General features: G+C 38.7%; 1 protein-coding gene across 3 annotated transcripts in view; it reads left to right on the top strand.

The window, feature by feature from the left end:
• Graf (GTPase regulator associated with FAK) overlaps nt 1–26,391 on the top strand; it is a 537,792-nt gene that overhangs the window by 7,785 nt on the left and 503,616 nt on the right. The window lies entirely within an intron of this gene.

The raw sequence follows: 26,391 nt of genomic DNA, 5'->3' as shown, positions 1-26,391 counted from the left end.
GTCTGGAATCAGGGAAAATCCTTAGATGGATAGCACGATGGCTTGAGGGCACGAGACAGAGGGTTGTGATAAATGGTTATTCCTCAGATTGGGTTAATTTAAAAAGTGGGGTTCCCCAAGAATCACTGTTTTTGATTATCTTAAATGACATCTATGAAGGGTGGAGGGCGTGTGGTCTAAACTTGCAAATGATGTAAAGATCAGTAGAATAGTTGATGACTGCCGCCAAGCAGAGCTTCTTCAGAGTAGTGACCTAAATAGACTTCCGGGATGGTCAGAAAAGTGGCTTTAATTGAGCAAAATGCAAGGTCTTAGACCTGGGGAACAGCAACCCCAAAATAACTTATACACTTGGTGGAGTTGAACTAAAGTCAGTGGTGGAGGAACTGGACTTGGGAGTTATGATACGGTCAGACATGAAGTTGTCCGAGAATTGTGGACAGGTTGCAGTGTTGCATGGTGTTCTATTGTTGATTTATCGAACATTTGCTAGTAGAGATAATGACGTCATAATCGCATAAAGGTGATTTTATAACCTTTATGTGATTAAATTATAAACAATTATTATTATTATTTTTTTTAAAATTAGTACCGAAAAACCTATATTTTTTGTATCAATACCAGTATTTCAATACCATTAACATTGACCATATAGTTTGAAGGGTTGCTGGTGAGAAAAAGATCAAGAGCGTTGGGTGTATGCTTAGAATTGTCTACTATTGTGGTAGGAAAATGAACAAACTGCAAGGTCTCTCAGCATCTCTACCAGTTGGTTGAGATGGAAACCAAAGCCAGCTGAAGTTGTGAACGCTAAAACAAAAAGATAAACTACCTTGCTGTTAGGAAGTTTCAAACAAATGAAGTCAGAATTCCAGGTGTAATTGGGAGAAATACAGAGATAATGACAGAAGAATGTGACGGAATGGGGTAGAAAGACTTTAAGCTGAAGGAGATCAAATGGAGGATATTCCAAATTAAATTTTGTACAATCCACACTGTACTAGAAATGAAATTTCATTGAAATATTCATTTTGTCAGTGAAATAACATTTTCAGATATAAGATCTTTTTACCAGTGTAGATGCTTTCAAACATTACCTTACCTAGGATTTTTGTCTGTTCTGTTAGACCAGCGTTCCCAAACTGTGTGCTGTGGCACCTTGGGCCACCACAGCGAACTCGCAGGGGTGCGGTGGGATATTTTAAATTTTCGAGGAAAACATAGTGATACTCAACCTCTGCCAGACACTGCGAACTACTAGCTCAAGGTAGTTCACAGTTTCAACATTACTTTATTAAGTTGTTTGGATCTAACAAATTAATAAACGGAACTGTTAGGTACTTCTTTTGGCCTGGGGTGGCGCAAAAAACTTACTGAGACACTAAGGGTGTCACAAACCGAGAAAGTTTGGGAACCTCTGTGTTAGACATTAACTGATTGATTACCTCAAAAAAGTACTGCTGCAAACTTTGCCCTCATCAGATATGATGAGCCAAATTTTTGCTTATTAAAATGGTCTTACTAACTAGACTTGGCTGTCAGAGCATTCCCAAAGTTTCTTTAGTGAGAGAATATCTGAATTCATTTTGTTTTTTATCACCTGACTGAATATTCTCTCACAGTCAGCATTGCTATGAGTAACTGTTAAAATGCTAAACACCACTTGGGGTAATTTGTCATATTTCATGCTTTGTTGTGCACTTGGATGGTTCTCCATCCAAGGACTACTGTATATCAACTCTTTCATAATAGCATCTAGTAGGGTCTCACAGTTAAACTGACAGAAATAACACTGCAAAAAACATTACTTATTCATATATCTCTAAATATAACAAGAAATACTGTACTGGAAACCTGTAAAAAAATTTTTCCAATTTAAAAATGATTTGTGCTCCCTCAGCATTTATAAGAACAGTTTTTCAAAGGGAACTTGTGTACCCTATCATATTCTGCAATAAAGTACTTCTTCACTAAACAAAAGAACAGAATCTTCCCTTGTTTCACACTCTCCACAACTTTGGTAGAAGAAATTCCCAGGACCTATTCAGAATCACCCTTCTGGTTTGGTCTGCTATGATAACCAACTTCCAAAATGGAAGTGGAAGATTAAAAAAAACTGCTAGCATAATAAATTTGCATATAATATTCTTCAACATAACTAGTAGTTACTTCAGTACATGAATCTGAAGACCAATGTTTGGAGTTTCACACACTGACAGAACATTTAAAAGAAATAAGCATATTGCCTAATTCAATCCAAAAAAAGAAACAAAAGAACTATTGCAAGAAAGCAAGCTTATATATAGCATCGGCCAAAAAAACCTTCCCATATCATCTAACATTCACTCAAAAAGTATCTAGTTCAGCACTGAATTTATTTAAGCTGTCAACTCCCACGACAGATGGAAGTTTGTTCTAGCAATCAACCACCCACTGGCTAAAGGCAAATTTCTGCACATTTATTCTTTAACTAGATGTGCAGAAATGAATTGCACTTGGCAATTTGAATTTATGCCACCTCACGTGTAGAATTGTAACAAAAGGAAGAATCCCATTAGTGTTGAGCTTGCTCAAACCATTTAAGGCTTTATACACCTCAATCAGATCACCTTGCAGGTACCTCATCTCCAGACCGCAATTTGCAGAACTTAAAGCCTTCCTAGGTAACACAACCCTTTGTTCCACTCACTAATCTCGATGCCCTTCTCTGTACTCGTTCCAGCAGCTCTACATCCTTCCTAAAATGAGGCATTCAGACCCGTATGCAGTACTCAAGGTGTGGCCTGACACCGGCTTATAAAAGGGGATAATCACCTCCTCACCCCTACTAGCAAACTTCCTATATATCATTGATAAGACCCCATGAGCTACTCTTGCAGCCTTTTTGCACTACTCAGAAAACTTCATATCTAACTGCACAATTATCCCCAGGTCTTTTTCATTGTCCACTATCCTGAGTGTAGTACCACTGCATGTTACTCTGGTGTTACTGCTACCCACCGAGGCTTACAATACCAGGATCCTGGTCATATTTTGGACAATTACCCCTAGGTCCTTTTCATTCTCTACCACTGTCTGTGTAATACCACAGAGTTGATATGTTACTCTGGGATTGCTGCTTCCCATATGTAGTACTTTTACATTTGTCAATGTTAAACTTCATTTGCCACCTCTCAGTCCATCTGCTCAACTTTTCTAAATGCTGTTGCAGCAGTGTACTGTCATTTGTGCAGCAGTCTTCCATTTGCAACAGTATCAAAGGCCTTTCTAAGATCCAAATATATGATATCAAAGTTATTCTTTGCATCCAGTTCCTTTGTGACTACATAGTATCCAATGAAATTGGACAGACAAGACTTCTCCTTAACAAACCCATGTTACTTCCGAGCTATAACTGAAGTCTTGTCTAGATTGTCCTGCAATGCTTCTTTAACCAGTACCTCCATTAATTTCCCTGGAACAGAAGTTAAACTAACAGGTCTATAATGACTTGTGTCACCCTTTCATCCTCTTTTGTGAATCGGGGTCACATTTGCACATCTCCAGTCCATGGGTACCTCCCCTGGGTCCAAGGAAGCTCTCATAATTATGGCTAAGGGTTTGTTTACTTCCTTTGCCGACTCCTTTAATATAACTGGAAAGATTCCATCCACCCCAGATGCCTTTCTTATGTTTATCTTCAATTTCTCCTCCACTTTACTCTCAGTTATTACAAGATTATCTAGCTCACTGCCAGAGTTTAATACACCTCTGGTATTCCCCTCCCTGAATAACTCATGTGTGAATGTAGATGCAAAATATTCATTTGGTTTGTTAACTGCCTGAGGAGGATCATCAACAGTTGAACTATCGATATCAAGTGGACCAATGTGATTCATCCCCTTCCTTCTAGAGTTGACATAAGTAAAGATTGCTTTGCTGTTTTTCTTTGCATTCTTTGCCAAAGATTTCTCGTAATCTGCCTTCGCCTGCTTAGCCTCCTTTGTGATTAGGTGTGTGATTTTCTGGACTTGGTTACAGACCAGCTTATATCTATCATAGGCTGCTGTGTTTCTTGTTATTTTATATGTATCCCATGCATTTTTCTTCTCTGTCATATGTCTAATTAGTTCATCTGACATCCATTTAGGCCTAAATCTTAAACAGTATTTTTTAGTTGGTATGAAAAGCCTAGTAGCTTCCAAGATAAATTCTTTGAATGGTTTCCATTTTGAATTTACTGTTGGTAACATCATCAGTTGGTCTCACCGTATAGAATTTAAATACTGTCTCAGACCACCGTAGTCACCTTTACGAAAGCAAAAACCCTTCCCTTTACCCTTGATGGTAATTACCTCTCTGAGTAAATCCCACTTCAGCACACTGTGATCAATGCCACCTAGTGGTTCCTTTATCTGCAGATTCTTAATGCATGAAGAATCGCTACTGATAATCTGATCAAGAGTATTACTCCCTCTAGTTGCCTCCCGAATATGTTGCTGCAGAAAACAATCATCCAATAAATCCACAAAAGCCTTGCTAGTGTTTGAGTGACCAAAAACCCAAAAATTCCAGTAAATCTCTTGGAAATTAAAATAGTAGTAGTAGTGGCATGTGATGCAAGAAAGCAAATGTAGGAGCTTATGCAGCAATAGCCAAAAAAAAAAAAAAAAAATCACACCATTCCCTCCAAATGCCTGTCCAGTTCCTCCTTAAATTTATTCAACCTATCAACTTCCACAATGACAGATGGAAGTTTGTTCCAGCAATTAACCACCCACTGGCTAAAGGCAAATTTCCACACATTTAATCTACATCTGTCTTTTCTTAATTTGAATTTATGCCACCTTAGGTTCGTAATCTGAACAAGTGGAAGGATCCCATCAGAATTCAGCGTGCTGAACCCATTCAAGGCCTTATACACCTCAATCAGATCACCGCGCAAGCGCCTAGTCTCCAGCCACTGCAATTTGCAGAACTTAAGCCTCTCTTGATAAGAGGATCCCTTCATTCCCCTCACCAATCTTGTTGCCCTTCTCTGTACACGCTCAAGTAAATCTACATCCTTCCTAAAGTGAGGCGTCCAGACCTGTACGCAGTACTCAAGGCGTGGCCTGACCATTGCCTTATACAGAGGGATAATCACCTCCTTTTCCCTGCTAACAAAATTCCTATATATCATTGACAAAACCCCATGACCTGCCCTGGCAGCCTGTCTGCATTGCTCAGAAAACTTCATATCTGCCTGCACAATTACTCCCAGGTCTTTTTCATTTTCTACCACCTTAAGTGTAGTACCACACAGTTGGTACGTTTCTCTGGGGTTACTTCTACCCATATGCAGTACTTTGCATTTGTCAAGGTTAAACTTAAGTTGCCACTTCTTAGCCCATCTGCCCAAATTATCTAGATCCTGTTGCAGTAGCACACTGCCATTACTGTCATTAACAACTCTGCAACCTTTGTATCATCTGCAAACTTCGACACTAAGCCTGATATACCTTCACCAATATCATTCATCACCAATATCATTCATAAATATACAAAACAACAGTGGACCCAACACCGAACCCTGTGGGACTCCACTAATAACATTAGTCCAAGAAGAGCAGCACCCATTGATTACCACCCTCTGTCTTCTCCCACTTAACCATCCTTTTATCCATTGTAGCAACTTACCCTTAATACCATTCTGCTCCAATTTGTACAATAGTCTTCCATGCGCAACGGTGTCAAAAGCTTTCCTGAAATCCAAATATATGATATCAAAATTATTTTTTGCATCCAGTTCCTTTGTAACCACATCATAATATCCTATCAAATTTGTCAGACTAGACTTTCCCTTAACAAACCCATGCTGTGTCTGAATTATTGCTGCAGTCTTGTCTAGATGATCCTGCAATGCATCTTTAACCAGCGACTCCATTATTTTACCCGGAACAGAAGTTAAACTAACTGGTCTGTAATTACCCGTGTCACCCTTCGATCCCCCTTTGTGAATTGGGGATACATTTGCACATCTCCAGTCCGTGGGAACCTCACCTGAGTCCAAGGATGCCCTCATAATTATGCCTAAGGGTTTGCCTAGTTGCTTTGCTGCCTCCTTTAATATAACTGGATAGATCCCATCCACCCCAGGTGCTTTTCTTACATTTAACTTCAACAGTTTCTCTTCTACTTTGCTCTCAGTTATTACAAATCATTAAGTATCCTGCTACAATTTGATAACCTTCTGCCATTTTCAAACCTTAATAATTCCTCACGTGTGAATGTAGATGCAAAATACTCATTCAGTTTGTTTGCTATCTGAGCAGGATCATCAACAGTCGAAACATCGATGTCAAGTGGACCAATCAGATTCATCCCCTTCCTTTTAGAGTTTATATAAGTAAAGAAATCCTTGCTGTTTTTCTTAGCATCTTTTGCCAAGGATTTCTCGTAATCTGCCTTCGCCTGCCTAACCTCCTTTGTAACTTGGTTACGGATCATCTTGTAGCTATCATAGGCTTCTGTGTCACGTGTTAATTTGTATGCATCCCATGCATTTTTCTTCTCTGATACGAGTCCCCGATTATAAGACACTCTGCTTTACTGGCCCACTCTATTTCTCTGCACAATTGCTCATTATACTCATCAAATTCATTAGGCCTATAACACACACCTACTCATTTTTCCTTTCCCAGTGCTTATGTCACATTAAACAGACTCAAGATTGCATTGTCCACCAATATCAATTGGATGCACTTCCTTAGATTTTTTTTTTTTTTTTTTTTACTAACTGCATAAACCCTCCTCCCTTCCTGTCCTGTCTATCCTTTCTGTGCACATTGTACTCCCCAAATTCCAATTCTGCACTGCTTATGTCTGTGTGACACCACGTCTCTGATATCGGAACAATATCTGCTTTTGATGTCTTGACTATCACTTCAAGCTTATTGAATTTATTAGCTATACTCCTAGCATTGGTGTACATGCAAGTATTCTGCACCTGTTTCTACTCTTAGTTACCCTAACACAGTCCATGTATTTACTTGCTCTGCTATGACTCCCAGCAGTTCTGGAAATCCCCATTGCCTTGCTTTCCAGGCTATTACTCAATTGCCGACCGGGCTAGCCAGGTGGGTAAAGTGCCTGCCTGGCAACCCAAAGGTCGCGGGTTCGATTCCCGCCTTGGGCTTGGGTCAAAGTACTGCAAAAACCTTGGGAGGTGCACTATGGCCACAGAAGCCGATGCGCCAACAACTACCAAACCAAAAAAAAAAAAAAAAAAAAATATATTACTCAATTGCATTTCAATAGAAGCAGTGCAAGAATCACTTTCACCTCTGCCAGCGGCTACTGTTAATCTATTAGTCCCCTAAGCTAGCAGTTTTTTGACCCACCGAACTCTGCCTCTATAGCAAATATTCTTGCATCCTTTCTATTTAAGTGCATCCCATCCCTGTAGAAGCAGTCTCTCCTGTTAACAAGCACAGACCAGGCTTAGAAAAATTCTATCCCTTGAGCCTTGCAAAATCTCTACAGGGCTGAATTGATCGAAAAGGCTCTGATCATATACTCCCTCCTATCATGTCTGGGCAGAATTGTAGACACTTTCAAATTCAACCCTAACTCACTGCTTTTTTTTTTTTCAGCATTGACTTGTACTTTTTAAATAATTCCGCCGGTCTCCTACTGTTAATATCTTTAGTGCCAACATGTACCACAATATCGCGGCGCCTCCATAGCCGGGTGGGAAGGAGCAACGGTGCGTAGCACACGCTTCTTGATTAGACCGGGGTTCGAGCCCGTCACCACCAAATAAGGAGGATGTGGAAAGGTCAAGGGAATGACCACTGCATATTCCTGGAGCAATATGGTCTTAGTTGCTAATGCTCCCAAAAACCAAATAACAAACAATATCGCCTTTTGTGCCCTTAAAAGATGATATCTACTCTACAACATCAACCTTTGTCCCTGACAGACATAATCCTGGTCTTGTTCCATCAATCCTTTTTGCACTATATGTTCCCCGTTTCCGTGGCAATAGTCACCTACAACTAGTTCCTTTGGGACCAGTGCATTCTGCCTTGGGGGTTGCTGCTGTGTTGTGTGATGTGCAAGCTCTGGCATTGATGTGGGCACCTGAGAGCTTGATGGGCTCCTCAATTTAAATCCTTCAATGGCATCTACCCTGTTCTTCAAGCTCTCATATAAGCCCATAACAATGCTGAATTGGCACCTGATTACCTCACACTCCTTACATCGCGTGCACACACAAAGACATTCTCTTTGGCAACATTATGTTCTGTTCCTGATTGCTCCACAAACATGAAACAAGTAGTGCATTTCAGTCAACTGTGATTCAGAGGACAACTGCCCCCCCCCATTTCTCCCCTGAGCCACAGCACTTCCATTAGTTTGATTCTTTTGCTTTGCTGCCCCCTCGTCTGAGTCATGATTTCTATTCAAGTTTAATAAAATTCCAGTACAAAATATAACCCTAAACTTATATCCTAATGTAGTTATTACACTATTTTTATGTATTTCGGTATTGAATAATATCTCAGAGTTAAGTTATATTACTTTCTCTCTTATCCCCTTTCAACTTATATGCATTAATTTATGATGTTATGTTTGTAAAAACTAGGTCGCTATATTTATTTAGGATTCAATTGACTATTCAATTGAATTAATTCAATTCAATACATTTTATTAAATAAATTCAATACATTTTATTAAATAAATTCAATTTAATAATTGATACTACTATACTTGCTATCTAGTTTTCCGTTAAACCTGGTGGAAGTCTTTTTTTGAAATGCATTTCAGAATTGCCTTTGATATCTTTACAACTTCTGATGACTGGCAACGTTTTCCCTTAATCCGAAATGGTACACATTTCGCATTAATGCTGATTAAGTACTTGATGATAGTATGAGCAGAGTGAGGTCTCACATTGTCACAATGAAACATCTGGCCACCTGTGTCCAGATGTGGACATTTGTAATGAATGTGATCCTGCAAAGTGTGCAGTACAGGTCCCATAGCAGTTGTATGATGTGGCACAACATGCTAGTAAACCAGTCCTTAAATGTCAAAAAAGAGATGACCATAACTTTTCCTGCAGAAGCCACAACTTTTGCTTTTTTCAGTGTTGGTGGTGACATAGCCTTCTAAACAGAGCTCTCTTGTTTATTCTCTGGGTGGAAATGATGAAGCCGTGTCTTGTCCCCTATTATCACCTTGTGCAGAACCTCACTATCTTCAGTAATCATCTGTTGCAGCTCCTGATAAACTTCCATGCAAACTTGCTGTTGCTTGGATGTGAGTAGTCTTGAACGCAGCATGCTCAAAACATGTCTTCGCAAATATACTATTCATGCTTGCTACTGATATTCTCAACATCTCTGCCATTTCTTATTGTTATACGATGATCTCTTTCATGATTACAGCAGTAGTGTTTATGGTTTCCTTGGGTGATTGGAGCCCAAGAATGCTGATTTTTTGTGATTGAACTACATCCATCTTTAAATATTCTAAACAGTCTGTGAGCTGTGCTATATGGAAGCGTAGATTCACCATAAGTCTCTTAAAATTTTATATGCTTTAGCTGATGATTTTTTTGAGACAGAAACAAAATTTGAGAGCTATATACTGTTCTGCATGTGTCATGTTCACTGCACTAGTTAGCTGTGCAGTTGCTGTGTGATTCAGCTTGGTTTGGTCTTAAATTCTGCAGCTCTGCTACAGATAGCAAACAGTATGGTTGCTCAAAAAATTATGATCATTCTGTTTTGAGCAGCCCTCATATATGGGAAGAATTCAGGGAAGTTATCAAGCTTTTGCTTTTTACCAAGAAAGAGATATTTTATGGTTTGGATCTAAATGTACAGTAATACCCCGACTTACACTACCCCGACTTACGCGAACTCGGAGTTACGTGGTTCTTGATTTTTTCGTTTGGCAACGCTGCCGCCCACTATCTTCAAGGTCGTTTTTCATATGTTATCGATATACGGTGCGACGGCGGAGAATGAGAGCGAAAGATGAACAAAATTCAACTTTGCTGCTTTTATGTTTTTTATATCAGTGAAGGGGAAACACATTTCACCATAATAACGTAAAAACCAACACAATTCCAGCTATCGGTATAATCGCAAATGCAATTAGATCGAGTTTACTACCAGTTTATAACAGATTTCACTAGCAGAAACGCAACTGGATTTTTATTGTTTTATGGTAGTAACCCCTAGAAATGTGAGGTGTTAATAGTGTATCTCTGCCTTTATGGTGTTGTTTATTCAGTTGCTACATGCGCACAGCTTGGTTTATGCGTATCAAGCGTGCCTCCTCGTTTTGTAATTGTGCTTTATTCCCTAAAAATGAGTAAAATACTTAAAAGGTGTGAAAAGGAAGCATCCTGGTGAAGACACTGCAGATTCAGAGAGAAAAAGAAAAGCAATTATCGATAAACAGAGGCGGACTGGATCAAAAATTCTTACCTGGGAAAATTTATAGTGGCCTCATACTATGGTTTATGGCCAAAATTACACCGGCCCACCTGGGTTTCCCCAGCAAGGCTTATGGCCAGTCCGCCTCTGTCGATAGAGAAAAAATATGAAATTGTGAAACGCTTTGAGCGAAATGAAAGACCATGTGATATTGCACGTGCTACAGGCCTAAATGAAGCAACGGCGAAAAGCACATGACAATTGCGAACTTGACAGGTTGAAAATTGAAAAGGGCTCAATTGTAAAGGGCTTAAAAATTTTAGAAAACATAGACTCCAACGAAGAATGCGTTATAGCTACAGAGCAAGGAATAAAAAAATTATTAGCTTGCTACGAAGAAATTCTGCGTGAAAAAAAGAAGGCGCTGTGTCGTCAGACGAATTTGTTAGATTTTATGAAGCCATCGACATCGAAATAACTTTTTTACGTAAGTCATTTGTTTTTTTAATACATATTTTGTATTAATATGTACAGGCATACCTCGGTTAACGTTACCTCTGATAACGAAGCCTCGATATAACGAAGTCCGCAATTTCAAGCCCCATTTAACATAAAAAAATATTCCAATTTAACGCCAACGCCTGACAATCATCCGATTGGTGACTGACGGCGATTCGTTACGTATTCCCGAGTGCTCCCGAGCTGCGGGCGTGTCTGTTATAACAGTTTTGCACGTCAATAGCTTAATTTAGTTGTTGTTTACATGATTGACGTTGTTTCAGTGTGGCGCATTGCAATAATTGACGTAGGTTCTTTGTAGCATTACATAACGTAGATTTTGTAAATTTTATTGGAAATATTTTTGTTTTAGTTAATTAAAATGTCAGAATCAAAGAAAAGAAAAGCAATTTCTTTGGAAACTAAACTAAATATCGTACGACGTGTTGAAAGCGGCGAAAGAAAATCCGATGTGGCACATTCTTTAGGATTAGCGCAATCAACTTTAACAACCATACTAAGTCAATCAGAAAAAATAAAAGTCTGCTCAGAATTGTACAGATGTTACAGCGGCAAAATTAACTCGCTTAAGGAATCCAATTTTAGAAAAAATGGAGAAAACGTTAAGTTTGTGGATAGATGATATGTCACAACGTCATATGCCTTTAAGTCAAATGGTGATTCAAGAAAAAGCATTATTTTTGTCTAATCACCTGAAATCTAAACAAACTGAAGAAATTACGGAAACCTTTGGGGCTTCTCGTGGTTGGTTCGAGAAATTTAAAAAACGGGCCAGGATTCATAGTGTAAAATTAATAGGAGAAGCTGCAAGTGCAGATGTTGAAGCTGCAAATAAGTTTCCAGAAAAACTAAAGGAAATAATTGAACGTGAAAATTTTCCACCAAATTTGGTGTTCAATGTTGACGAAAGCGGTTTGTTCTGGAAACGGCTACCAACAAAAAGCTTCATTTCTATTGAAGAAAAATCAGCTGCTGGGTTCAAAGCAGCAAAAGACCGTTTAACGTTACTCTTTGGATCAAATGCCTCTGGCGATTATAAATTAAAATTGTTATTAGTTTACCATTCAGAAAATCCGAGGGCGTTAAAAGGTAACATAAAAATGAATTTACCTGTAATATGGAAAGCAAATAGAAAAGCATGGGTTACCAAGGAGTTATTTACTGATTGGTTTGTTAACCACTTTTGTCCTGGAGTAAAACGGTATTGTCAAAAAAATGAAGAAAAAGCTCTTTTGTTGTTAGACAATGCTCCGGGACATCCTACTGATCTTAACACGTTGGACACATGCATTCCTGTCAAAGTTGTGTTTCTTCCAGCAAACACAACTTCCCTGATTCAACCATTGGATCAGGGAGTAATAGCATCATTTAAAGCTTATTATCTGCATCGAACTTTAAGCAATTTAACTGAACTAGAGGATAAAGAGGAAATGACAGTTAAAACTTTTTGGAAAAACTACACCATTAAAAACGCAATTGAAAACATTGATAGTTCTTGGAAAGAAGTCACTAAGAAATGCTTAAATGGAGTTTGGCGCAAAATATGGCCAGAAGTTGTACTAGAAGAAGAAAATAACATCCAAGAAATTAGAAATGAAGTTATCCAGATGGCTCAATCAACAGGTTTCGAAAATGTTGATGAAGAGGATGTTAGAAATTTATTGAATGCAGAAGATGATTGTTTTTCAGTGGAAGATTTAGAAAACCTTGTTAGCAACGAAGACAAAGATAATGAAGGCGAAGTTAAAGAAGTTCCTGCCGAAAAAGTGTTAACAACCAAAGATTTAAAAAGGTGCTTAAATGACATTGAAAACGTTTTAAATTTTTTTAATGAAAATGATCCTGATTTAGGAAGAAGTGTTATAGTTAAGCGATTAGTGTTAAATGCAATACAGTAATACCCCGACTTACGCTACCCCGACTTACGCGAACTCGGAGTTACGCGGTTCTTGATTTTTTCGTTTGGCAACGCTGCCGCCCACTATCTTCAAGGTCGTTTTTCATATGTTATCGATATACGGTGCGACGGCGGAGAATGAGAGCGAAAGATGAACAAAATTCAACTTTGCTGCTTTTATGTTTTTTATATCAGTGAAGGGGAAACACATTTCACCATAATAACGTAAAAACCAACACAATTCCAGCTATCAGTATAATTGCAAATGCAATTAGATCGAGTTTACTACCAGTTTATAACAGATTTCACTAGCAGAAACGCAACTGGATTTTTATTGTTTTATGGTAGTAACCCCTAGAAATGTGAGGTGTTAATAGTGTATCTCTGCCTTTATGGTGTTGTATATTCAGTTGCTACATGTGCGCAGCTTTGTTTATGCGTATCAAGCGTGCCTCCTCGTTTTGTAATTGCGCTTTATTCCCTAAAAATGAGTAAAATACTTAATTAAAAGGTGTGAAAAGGAAGCGTCCTGGTGAAGACACTGCAGATTCAGAAAGAAAAAGAAAAGCAATTATCGATGAACAGAGGCGGACTGGGTCAAAAATTCTTACCCGGGAAAATTTATAGTGGCCTCATACTACGGTTTATGGCCAAAATCACACTGGCCCACCTGGGTTACACTGGCCCCGGTAAGGCTTATGGCCAGTCCGCCTCTGTCGATAGAGAAAAAATATGAAATTGTGAAACGCTTTGAGCGAAATGAAAGACCATGTGATATTGCACGTGCTACAGGCCTAAATGAAGCAACGGCAAAAAGCACATGACAATTGCAAACTTGACAGGTTGAAAATTGAAAAGGGCTCAATTGTAAAGGGCTTAAAAATTTTAGAAAACATAGACTCCAACGAAGAACGCGTTATAGCTACAAAGCAAGGAATAAAAAAAATTATTAGCTTGCTACGAAGAAATTCTGCGTGAAAAAAAGAAGGCGCTGTGTCGTCAGACGAATTTGTTAGATTTTATGAAGCCATCGACATCGAAATAACTTTTTAACGTAAGTGATTTGTTTTTTTTAATACATATTTTGTATTAATATGTATAAAGAACTGCAATTTTATTAATATTTTTCTTCTAAACTAGTGTTTTTGTTAGTCTTTGGTCCCAATTAAGCAAAATTTATATGTATTTATATGCAAAGTTGTACCCCGACTTACGCGAATTCGACTTACGCGATTTTCGTCGGACCCACCTATCGCGTAACTTCGGGGTATTACTGTAACTCCGTATAGGCAATTGTTAAATGAAAGAGAAAAAAAGCATAAACAATCAACTTTAACCTCATATTTTAAAATGTGATTTCACTTTGTATGTAAGTTGACTGTTTATTTAATAAAACTTTTCTTTGTTGGAAAAAACGCTTTTCATTTTCTTTACGTAGGAACGTATCCCTATTCTGGCCATAGTATTTTTACCTCTGAAAACGAAGTTTCGCTTAACAAAGTAATTTCGTGGAACGCATCCTATTCGTTAATCGAGGTATGCCTGTATAAAGAACTGCAATTTTATTAATATTTTTCTTCTTAACTAGTGTTTTTGTTAGTCCTTGGTCCCAATTAAGCAAAATTTATATGTATTTATATGCAAAGTTGTACCCCGACTTACGCGAATTCGACTTATGCGATTTTCGTCGGACCCACCTATCGCGTAACTTCGGGGTATTACTGTATGTTGAATGAACTGATGATACTAGTGGCAGAGAGCAAGGGGGAAAGCATGGGATGATTATCACAGGATACAGAAACCAACAGTAAGCAAACATTAGCCTGCAATCAAGTCACTAAGTGTTTTAAACAAGGTAAGGCAGGTTATGAAGTTTTTGTCTAAGAATTTAAAGAAATTTAGCAAAGATTGATTTTCGTATCTTTGCTATTCATATCACTAGAAGGAAAGTGATGAATTGCATTGGCCCACTGGATATGAATGGTGTACTGTTGATGATCCTGTTCCGGTTGCTGACAAACTAAATAAATATTTTGCCTCTACATTCATCTGCAAAGAATGTTTTAAGGATGGGAATACCAGAAGTATAACAAGTTGTAAATGGCGGGTTAAATTATTTTGTGATAACTAAGAAGAAAATGGAAGAGAAATTGTTGAAGATAAAAGTAAAGAAAAGTACCTGGGGCTAAAGGGATCTATCTAATTATATTAAATGAAGCAGCTAAAGAGGTAAGCAGATCTTCTCCATAATTATGAGGGCATCCTTGGATCCAGGGGTAGGCTTTATACATTGGGAATGTACAAATGTCTCCTATTCACAATAAGGGATCAAAGGGAGAGGTGCATAATTACAGACTCATAAGCTTGACCTCTGTTCCAGGAAAAATAATGGAGTCAGTGGTTAAAGAATTATTGCAGGATCACTTTGACAGGAATGGAGTGTACCGAAATAGCAGCATGGATTTGTTAAGGGCAGAACTTGTGACTAATTTGCTTAGCTATTGTGTATTACACAGTAACAAAAGAACTGTATACTTATATAGAAGATGCAAAAATTAATTTTGACATCTTATACCTATTTTTCAGTAAAGCTTTTGACACTGATCTACATGAAAGATTACTGTGCTAAATAAAACAGTGTAGCATCAGGGATAAGTCACTGTTGTGGTTAAGGGATGATCGAGTGCCTGGAGATAGGAGAGGAGATAGTTATAAATGTGTACTGACCTTTTTGGAATAGATGTGATTAATGATCAGGATTCAGTACAGGCTCTCTTGCTTTTTTTCAATGTTTATTAATGACAGCACATCAAGCTTATTGTCTAATTTTGTAGGTGAAACAAAGGTTGGCAGGATGGTTAAAATGATAATTATCAAGGCATACCACTGCAACATGACTGAAAAAGTAGGCAGATTGGCTGAGAAGCAGCAATTTATGTTTAATATTAATTATGCAATTATGTTTAATAAATGCAAAATACTACATATGGGTAGCAGGAATCCCAGAATAACATACCAGTTAGATGGTATCGCACTCAGTGTAGTGGAGAAAGAAGCTGATCTAGGGGTAATTGTACAGCAGTTTTCGGAGCAGTGTAGTAGACAAGCTTCTAGAATAGTCCATGTGGTTTTTGTAAATGATATACAGGAACTCCCCGGCTTACGTAAGAAGTGCATTCCCCTGAACACTGCGCAAGTCAGAATTTCCCCCATGCTTGTGCAGCACTCGCAACTGTGCTCACTGAATTGATCGATTCAGAAAAGAAATGTTTGACGAACATGTAAATAGAATATTTATTGTATTTATTTAATTTTTTTATCTCATGTGCAGGAAAAATTACAAAAGCGTGCCATTTAAAAAAATTTCAAAAATTATAAAAAAAGAGAGGAGACAGGCATAACATCAGTAAGTTTTACCTCTCAAGCATTGTTGACAGAATCGACATCTTTAGCTGGTAAGTATGCCCCTGCAGAGGTTGAGAGCTGTATAGATTTAAATTGGGTTGGCTGCTCAATCTTACGAAAGAGCATATTAATGGATGACTGGATGGTGGCTTTTTTCTTTTCATCGTAGATTTCTTTGTAGCAAGCAAGCATATCATTCACCCCTCTGTTAACTTTTAAGAATCGTTCACTGTCAGGATCCATCTTCTCAAACCATGCCATTGCCAATGCAATTTCGCAAATGCCATTACCATCTCTTTGGTGATGAAGCGTCTCAGTTCCTCATTTGGTTCATCTTGAGCGTAGTCATCATTTTCTTTCACTATTGTTGCCTGCAAGTCAATAAGTTCTTCGTTCCTTCTCTTCTTCCTCTATTAACTCCTCCACGTCTTTGGCATCAACTTCCAACTGAAGTAGCTCTGCAACCTTTACAATCTTATCTGTAACCTCTTCATATGATTCATCTTTTTCAAACCTTTTGAAGCCTTTTACATGCCGCGAGCATATTTTCTTCCCTGTTCCATTTAAACAGCTTTTAATAATTTCCACCCAGGCCTTATTAATATTTAAGATACTGTGGTTAATATTGTAAGATTTCCAAGAGTCTCTTAACGTAAAATTTTTCTTATCTACTGCAGACAATGCAGTAGATAAGAAAAATTCGATAAATTCGAAATAAACCCTGATCCATAGGTTGGGTGAGTGAAGTCATGTTTGGCGGTAGAAATACAACTCTCACGTTTGAATTGAAATCATCTAGATGCGTAGGATGTCCAGGAGCATTATCTAATAGAAGCAAAATATTGAAAGGATGTCGTTGTCTTTAAAATATTTTTCAGTCTTGGGAATGTAGCAGCATTTAAACCAACCCTCAAAGAGATGTTTTTATCCATTCTCTCTGGTTTGATCGGAAATGCATGGGTAGGGTTGCTTTATTGGTGCCGTGAAATGTACGAGGATTTCCAGAATGGTACACAAGCAGTGGTATTTATCTGTAATCTCCCGATGCATTAGCCCCAAGCACGAGCGTGGCCCTATCTTTTTGCGGCTTGAAACCTTGCATTGTATTTTCCTCTTTGGCATTGTATGTTCAATCCGGCATTTTTTTTTTTCAATACAGAGCAGTCCCGTCAACGTTAAAAATTTTCTGTGTTGAATAGCCGCCTTCATCAATAATTTTTTCCAGCACATCAAAAAATTTCTCTGTAGCCACAGAATCAGCACTGGTGACTTCACCACATACTTTAATATTTTAGAAACCAGCGCGATGCTTGACCCTATTAAACCATCCGTTGCTTTCCACGAACTTGGGTTGGGGTTTGCCGTACTTATCCTTAATATCTTTATAAATACTCGTTGCTTTTGATTGAATGGTCATTAGACTCAGAGGCACTTGTTTCTGAATCTGATTTTCCATTCATATTAACAGCTGTTCCATCTTTGATATAGCACCTGAACCCTGTTTTGTGATCACTGTTGATCTTAAATGTGTTGATCCTTTGACATGTTCTTTTATACATGCACTGTCTTTTAAAATAGTATTCGCTGTTGAAGCAGTGAGACCTAATTCCCTTGCAATAGATGACAAACTTTTTCCTACTTTGTACTTCTTAATCATTTTCATCTTCATTTCTAAATCAATTTTATTTCATTTCCTGGCACTACCACCACTTGCACTTTTTGTTGGTTGCTTTCCCTTCATCGTGGTAATACGTAAAGATGAAGAGAAGATTCTAAAAATTTATTTATGTTTTTTATATGATTGAAGATTTCAGTGAAGGGAACTCATTTCACCATAATAGCATAAAAACTGACACGATTGCAGTTATCGGTATTATTGCAAATGCGATAAGGTCGAGTTTACTACCCTCTTATAATTAGATGCACTAACAAAAAAGCCCAATAAACCGGAAAGTGCAAATTGTTTTTATTGTTTTATGGTCATGACCTCCAGAAACGTGCTTTAGAAAACTATCAAAAAGGCGTTCAAACTTGATTCTTATAACAGGAACATATGATAACGATGAAAAGGTAGTGCCATTTCCATTATAAATATGACCTTTTAGAGAGTTAAATACCTTAGTAATATAGCGAAATTTTTAACTTCCAGGGACTTGGAATGATTTACAAAAAAAAAAAAAAAAACACACCCCCAAAACAATGTGTTATTGGGTTCACATTATGATATTTTGACGATACCTCCATTTTCACGTGCATTATGGCCTTAGCGCCAATGCGGCATTAACAACCAAATCAATCAATCAACCTCCATTTTCACAATACCTTGAGTATTACGTACGTTGGAAAGTTCCTGTATAGGAATTTTGCCAACAGGGATAAGGATTTAATTAATATGCTGATAAGGCAGTGGTTAGGCTACATCTTGAATACTGCATACTAATCTTGGAAGGGAAGTATGTTGATCTGTTGGAAGGGATGTGGAGAGGGGAAATGAAATCAGCGAGGGGAACAAAAGGTGTTCTTATCAATAAAGGCACCAGTTTGCAAATTGCAGCAATAAGCACCAACTATCCCAACCTTTTTCGAGTTGCGACCCCCTTTTATAATAGTCAAGAAACCTGCGACCCCCGCCACATTTGCGTAAAAAGGCAATTTTAATAGGTTAAAGGAAACACATTAAAAATAGATTCTTCGGAATATAATTCTAACCTAATATTTAATTTACTTAATATTTAATGTGATGGTTGTACTTGCATCTGGGCAACCAGCTTCAAAATTCACAGCTGAGTGTTTGTTGAAGCCAACCAAAAAGTTATGTCATCGTCAACATTCAGTCTGTTTCTTATGTTGTTGTGATATGAAGAAGCATTAAAAATTCACTCTCGCAGAGATATGTAGAGGCAAATGGAAGTAAAACTCAAAAGGCAGCATGGTGACATTTGATTATGACTGATACCTAGCACACTAGAACTGCATCAGCAATTTTTCATAAAACAAATTACATGCCGAGGAATCTTTCTGGAGATCCAAGAATTCATCCTGTACTTCCTCAAGAATGCTGGCTACATTCAGCGAAGCAGAGAATGGGTTTCGTACCAGTGCAACTTCTCCTGTAAGCTCAGGGAAGTACTGCTGAAATTCGTTTTCAAGGGATTCAAGGTGCCCATTAATCTCCTCCTTCAGATTCTCATCCAGTTTATCTTCAGATTCCTCAACCACACTGCAGAGTTTTTCAAACATGGCAGTGTTTCCAAAGTTTACTTTCCGAATCCAGTTTTGCAGCTTGAATATAAATGCCTGAAGATTGTCTTGAAATTGGATAATGTGTGTTTCCTTTCCCTGAAGTTTCAGGTTCAGCTTATTTAGCTGGATTAAAACGCTGCTAAGTAAGCAACTCTTTTCTTCCAAGCTTCATCATTAAAGTAAGCCACAAGGTTATGTTTCCCTTGCACTTCCAGGAACAACTTGATTTCATCTTTCAACTCAAAGTCACGATTGACAACATTTCCTTTCGACAAACAACGTACAGCAGTGTAGAAAAGAACCTTGTGATCAGAATTCATGTCTTTACAGAGTTCTTTAAATAGACGGGTGTTGTGGGCTCCAGATTTGATTTAATTCACAATTTTGATCAGAGAATCAAGTACCTCTTGCAGAGGAGCTGGAAGAGTCTAACTAGCAAGAGCATATCGGTGAATCATGCAGTGAATTCCCTTTGCTTGGGGAGCAAGTTATTTCACTTTTGTCTGAAAGCCCCGACTTTGATCCCAGCATAGCTGGTGCTCCATCTGTACAAACCCCACAGACGTTTTTTCACTGTAGTCCTCCAGTTTCAAAAAAGGTATTTATCTTCTTCTCCATAATATCTTCACCTTTTGTAGTAGTTTCAAGTGCACTACAAAACAGGAACTCTTCTTTGATGTAATCCGAATGAATATATTTCATGATGACAAGCAACTGAGAACATGAACTTACATCCGTTGATTCATGAACTTGAAAAGAAAACATTGGAGAAACTTTGATTTCATTCAAAACCTGCTCTTTCATGTCTATGGACATTTTTGAAATGCGCCTCTGAATAGTGTTATTGGACAGAGATATTTGTCTCATTTTTATCTCGCTGGCTTCCCCAAGAATTAACTTCACCATCTTCAACATGCAGGGGATGACAGTTTCTCCAATTGTGTAAGTTTTTTTTTTTTTTTTTTTGTTTGGCAATTTTCAATGTGACTTCATATGATGCTTGCGCTGCTGCTGTGCTCTGTTGCTGAAAACTTCCTGTAGGATCAAGTCTCTGACGTCTGAGATCAGTTTCATGGTGTCAAAAGAAGTATGTTCTGAATGCTTCGTCTCTAAGTGACGTTTCGGTTTGAAGGTTTCATCGATTCAGCACTGAGAATGACATTGTACAAAACACATTTTGGCTTCTCTATGCCATTGCTGATCAAGGTGGTAAAGGCAAATTTTACATATTCTTCTGAATATTTGTTATTTTCTCCATGGGTATGGATTTAGCAGACTGATGATGACCTGCTGACACTCTTTAGATTTTAGAAAGTGCAAGCAGTAGCTAACCTGCGCTCGACAGCGAGTGGCTGGTTTCTATCATGGCACCAACTATAGGTGGTTGACTATTGGCGAACTAAGTTTGCGCCAGTTTTCATTAGATGGCCCATCGCGGACATTATTGAATTACATCATTGCAAACATGGCGGCATCAGAAAAACATACGGGGTGATCTTCAACTACATTAAGAGAGCAACTCACCTTTATTCGAAGGTCTGTATTCGACAGTCTGTTATTCACGCATTGAGACTCCAATTAAAAATTAATTTTGATATTGAATTTTGTATCATAGTGAATATTTTTTTTCAGTTTACTATTTGTAACAGATTTTATTCTAATGATTTCTTTTTTTTTTTTTTTTATGTGAACCTCAAACACGAGAGGTATTAGAACCTATAGTACTTAGTACCGTGCTTGGGTTGGAGGTTGAGAAGACGAAAGAAGATATTTGTTGACATTGGACTTGAACTTCTGTAGATTGTAATTTTCAGGAAATACGTATGAAGGAAGGTTGTTCCAGAAAACGGCAGTTGAATGAATAAATGAGGAAGATGAAAAGTTGGTTCTGTGGGTTTGAAGTTGAACAGTAAATGGATGTTGGCTGGTGGCGGCACGTGTTCGGAATGTTTTGAAAGAGAGAGCGGGAATTATAGAAGCCAATTCAGAAGAACAGTGCCCATGGAAATATCTGTAGAAGAGGCATGCAGCAGAAACAGTACGTCTATGAGAAAGCGAGTGGAGAGACTCTGTTAGAGATGAATCATTAATTAACCTAACTGCCCTCTTCTGAATGGAATCAAGAAGCCTGAGAGAGGTTTTGGGGGCACCACCCCAAATGTGGGAACAATATTCCATGGCAGGGCGGATTTGCGATTTATACAGAGTGAGCAGCTGTTTGGAAGAAAAGTAACGCCGAGAGCGAAAGAGAAAACAAAGTTTTTTAGATGCACAGGAAGCAATATTTGTAATGTGCTTGTGCCAAGAGAGATTAGAAGTCAGGGTAATCCCCAAAAGAGATATATCCTTTTGCCTAGAAATTGGAGTGTCACTAAAGATAAGCATAGGAGCAGAAGAATCCTTTTTGCGAGATATAAGACAAGACTGAGTTTTAGAAGGGTTGAAATCAACTAAGTTGTCTTTGCCCCACTGGAGAATTACCTGAAGATCGGCATTTAAGGAATTGGTAGCAGATTTTCGAGAAGTTGAAGCTGATTGAGCAGGGCAAGGTTTCTCAAAATAGAAAGTTGAATGCAATGTGCTATCATCGGCAAAACTATGGATAGGATTTCTAGTCAATGGAAGAAGGTCATTGATATACAAGAGGAAAAGAGTGGGGGAAAGAACTGAACCTTGGGGGACACCAGCATTAGTGGAGAAGTTAGAAGACAGAGAGCCATCTACCATCACCCTCAGTGAGCGATCAGAGAGAAAACTGGATAACCAATTACTAAAAACAGTTGGCAAACCATAAGATGGAAGCTTGTTTAGAAGACCTTTATGCCAAACACGATCGAAAGCCTTTGAGATGTCAAGAGCAACTACTTGTGTTTCACCGAACCTTTCCATTGAAGTAGTCCATAAATGGGTAACATAAGCCAGAATATCACCAGTGGATTGACACTGACGGAATCCATACTGGCGATCGTTGATCAGACGGAAGGTTTCTAGGTAGTTTAAGAGATGGCGGTTAATTGATTTCTCCATTACTTTAGAAAGAGTAGAAGTAATTGCAATGGGACGATAATTGGATGGGAGGGATTTGTCACCCTTTTTAGGAACTGGCTGGATATGAGCAAATTTCCAAGCAGAAGGAAAAACACCTTTGGAATAAGAAAGTGAAAAAAGGAGGCAAAGAATAGGAGTAAGTTCAAGAGCACAGATTTTGAGAACAAGTGGAGAAATACCATCAGGACCTGGAGCTTTCTTAGCATCAAGATTCATCAAAATCCTTCTGATATCCTTTTGACGGAAGACCACAGGAGGCATTGAATGGACCGTGTTGGGAATGGTGGGAGGTGTTTTACCGAGTTCGTTAATACATGAGCTGGAAGAAAAATGGGATGCTAGCAGGTCAGCTTTATCATTGGCTGAAGTGACAACAGAACCATCTGGTTTGGACAGAGGTGGAAGCAGAGATGGGCAAAAGTTGCGGCCAATAGCTTTGGCAAGAGACCAGAATGCTCGGCTACCATTAGGGCAAGAAGCAAGTTTTCTACTCTTAGCCTGTTCAAACTCTAGTTTGGACTGATTAATAACTGCTTTACAATTGTTGCGAGCTTTGGTGTAGGCAGAAAATGAAACTGAAGAATTAGAAACAAGCCAATTACGATATGCAACATTCTTCTCTTGAACAGCCTTAGCACATTTATTGGAAAACCAAGGTTTAGATAAAGGACGAGATTTTAAAGTGGAGTGTGGGATAAAGGATTCCATTCCTGCAAGAATAATTTCACTGACACGATCTGAGCAAACGTTGACATCAGGAGTTTTGAAACAGTAATCCGACCAAGGAAAAGAAGAAAAGAAGTCTCGCAGGTCAACCCCATTTTGCATTCTTGTAATGCCAAACAACACGAGGTTGGGAATAGCCATGAGATAAAGGTTCCATTGGAGAAGAGACAATCACCAAGTTGTGATCTGAAGTGCCTAAAGGACCTCTCACTTCAACCGTGTACTTAGAAGGGTTGTTTGTGAGAAAAAGATCAAGCGTATTGGCTGTATGATTCGGATTGTCCGGTATTCTTGTAGGTAAATGAACAATCTGTGCTAGGTCATTAGTAATTGCAAAAGCCTCAGCATCTCGACCTGCTGGGTCGGTGTGACTAGAAAACGGAAGCCAGCTGGAGTGGTGAACATTAAAATCACCAAGGAAAATTACCTCACTGTTAGGAAAGTTGGACTGGAGAAAGTCAAGTTGCAACGAGAGGAAGTCAAAGAGCTCCAAGTGATTAGTGGAGTTGGGAGAACGGTAGAGACAACAGATGAATTTGACACAATGAGGTAGAGAGATTTTAAGCCAGAGAAGATCAAAGAGAGGAGATTCCAAATTGCCAAGTCTCTGACAGGGAATATCAGAACGGACATATGCACAAGTACCACCTTTGAGGCGAAAGGAATCGTACAGCGAACAATTTGGGCATCTGAGATGAGCAGTAGTTGAATCAACCGATAACTGAGATTCTGTCAGAAAAAGTACATGGGGTTTGGCAGACTGCAAGTGGAAATGGACATCGTTGAGATTAGAATTCAGACCACGTATATTTGTGAAATGAATTAGGAAATCCTTGCGAGGTTTAGATCTTTTCGCAGATAAGCTTTTTCTATTAGTTTGACAATTCATGGTGTATTCAATAGTAAGAAAAAGTGGGTGGGACATGCTGTATGAAGTAATGAAATTTTTGGATATGGCGTACATGTGGTAAGAATATACCCAGATCCTTGACATAACGTGGCCTCGACAATGCTCCCCGCATACACACTACTCGGACTCCCTCCAGTCTCTATCTGGCAGAGTAGAGGTAGCAAGATTATACACTAGCTGATCCAGAAGCCTCCTAGAGAGTTACCAATAGGTTCGGTCCGGTGTACTAACTAGCGGCCGGCCTGCGAAAACCGTTTTAGAGCTGTACCCTCGAAATGTAAGGAATATTGGATCTCGCCACGACGTTCATCATAACCTCAAAAGTCATCAATCATACTGCATGATGGAAGAGATAGGGAAGGGTTGACCGGAACTTAGCTCTAGAGACTAAACGTGGGTTCCACCACTTCAAGCCTCCAATAAGCAAAGTGGTGGTATTTCACCGGTTGATGAGAGTCATCTACCACCTAGTACTGCCTGGTAACATAGAGGGACGGCATTCCTCCATGTGGTGTGGGCACCACACCTTGACCCCTGCTTACGTTGGTTCACACCTGGGTGGTCACCCACCATGTGCTTGTGCATGGAGGTTATACCCAGGATTACTAACAGTCCCACCATCGTGAAGGTGCAAGCAGAGGATTTGGCTGTCACAGACCGTCCGGACTTCGCCGAAATTGGGTCCACTTGACTTGAGTGTCACCCGAATATCAGTTCCATCAGCGTTTTAGACTCCCAGGTAGCAAGTACAGCTTGTCTGGCATATCTGAGAGAATGTCTGTGACAACCTCAAGGACCACTAGTGACCAACCCTAATGATAGCACTGCATTTGTATATTTTATTTTTAGGGAGTGAATTAAGGTCTGCCGTGGCGGAAATTGAAAAAATATTAAAAGCCCGCCATAAGTAAGTAAGGTGCAGCCATTATCAACCCACTGCAGGATGGAAGCCTCCTCAACAATTCATGCTGGGGGAAAATGGACCATAATCTGCCACGCTGGTCCAGTGCGGGTTGGCAGATCGACCGTATTCAGCAGTCAGGGGCTTGAACCCCAGTCTATTCAAAGAGCGTGTGCTACTGCACTCCCGCTCCTGCCCACTTGGCTATGGGCCCCGCCATAGCAAATTAAAATAATATAAAATGTTTAATATGTATGAACATCGCGGGCTTTTAATATTTTTTAAGTATCCGCTGTGGTGGAGCTTAAGTCACTTCCTTTTATTTATCAAAAATCAGTGTTACAACCAGTAGTAGAATATTGCAGTGTAGCCATATGCCATATTGAAATAAATAAGTGTTGAGATTTCCTATAAAAATAACTGTGGGTCGCAACCCCCAGGTTTCCAACCTGGGGACTAGGAGATCTGATGGAGGTGTTTAAAGCTTTGAATGGATTGGGTAAGCTAAATGTTGATGGCATCTTTACTCTTGCTTTGACAATGTGCATATAAGGAGGCATGAACCTAAATTGAAAAAGAATGGTTACAGGATAAATGTGCAAGAGAGAGAGAGAGAGAGAGAGAGAGAGAGAGAGAGAGAGAGCGAGAGAGAGAGAGGTTGTTGGAAGAAATTACCATCTGGTTTTGTGGTAGTGGGTAATTTGAATAAATTTGAAGAATTAGATATATTATTATATGAGTTAGGGAAGTTTGTTTTTTTTTTTGCCAATGCTGTATAAGTTTGCCTCCTTGCATCATTTCTGCTTATGCTAAGCCTAGTTTCGTGTTTTATAGCCTGTACTAATCATTCTGCAATTTTAATGCAGAATGATTAGTATGGTTTTATTTATAGTCTTATTTTTCCTTTAGAAATTGCAACTTTAAAATAGGGTTCTAATTTCAAAGAATAAAAAATCTTTTGTTCCAGATTTAGCTTACATGATATTCAGTTTTATCCTCTGTAATAAACCCTTTCCAGTGTATGTTTTCAGATTTGTTTTTAATGTGTGGGCTCCAGGGAATACTTTTATAGATCTATATTTTGAAGGTTACTTCAGATAGTGCGTTCGTTATCATTAAGTATACAAATTGTCTTACCTTTTCTAGTATGTTGCTGCTCTATTTTATAATAAATAAAATAAATTTTCTGTTTATACTCCAGGATGACCACATAGAGTTTACAAGACAGAGAGAATACAACAGCACCATATTTAGCAGTCCCTGTCACTCAAGGCATGTGTACTTGTGCACCATCGTGCCTGACCACTCAGCTATGGTGGCTTATCTGGGT

This window comes from Mastigoproctus giganteus, chromosome 8 (genome assembly GCF_048544385.1).
Source record: "Mastigoproctus giganteus isolate SK-2022 chromosome 8, ASM4854438v1, whole genome shotgun sequence".
NCBI lineage: Eukaryota > Metazoa > Arthropoda > Arachnida > Uropygi > Thelyphonidae > Mastigoproctus > Mastigoproctus giganteus.
The sequence above is the reverse complement of the archived record's forward strand: the minus strand, read 5'-3'. Positions and strand labels throughout refer to the sequence as shown.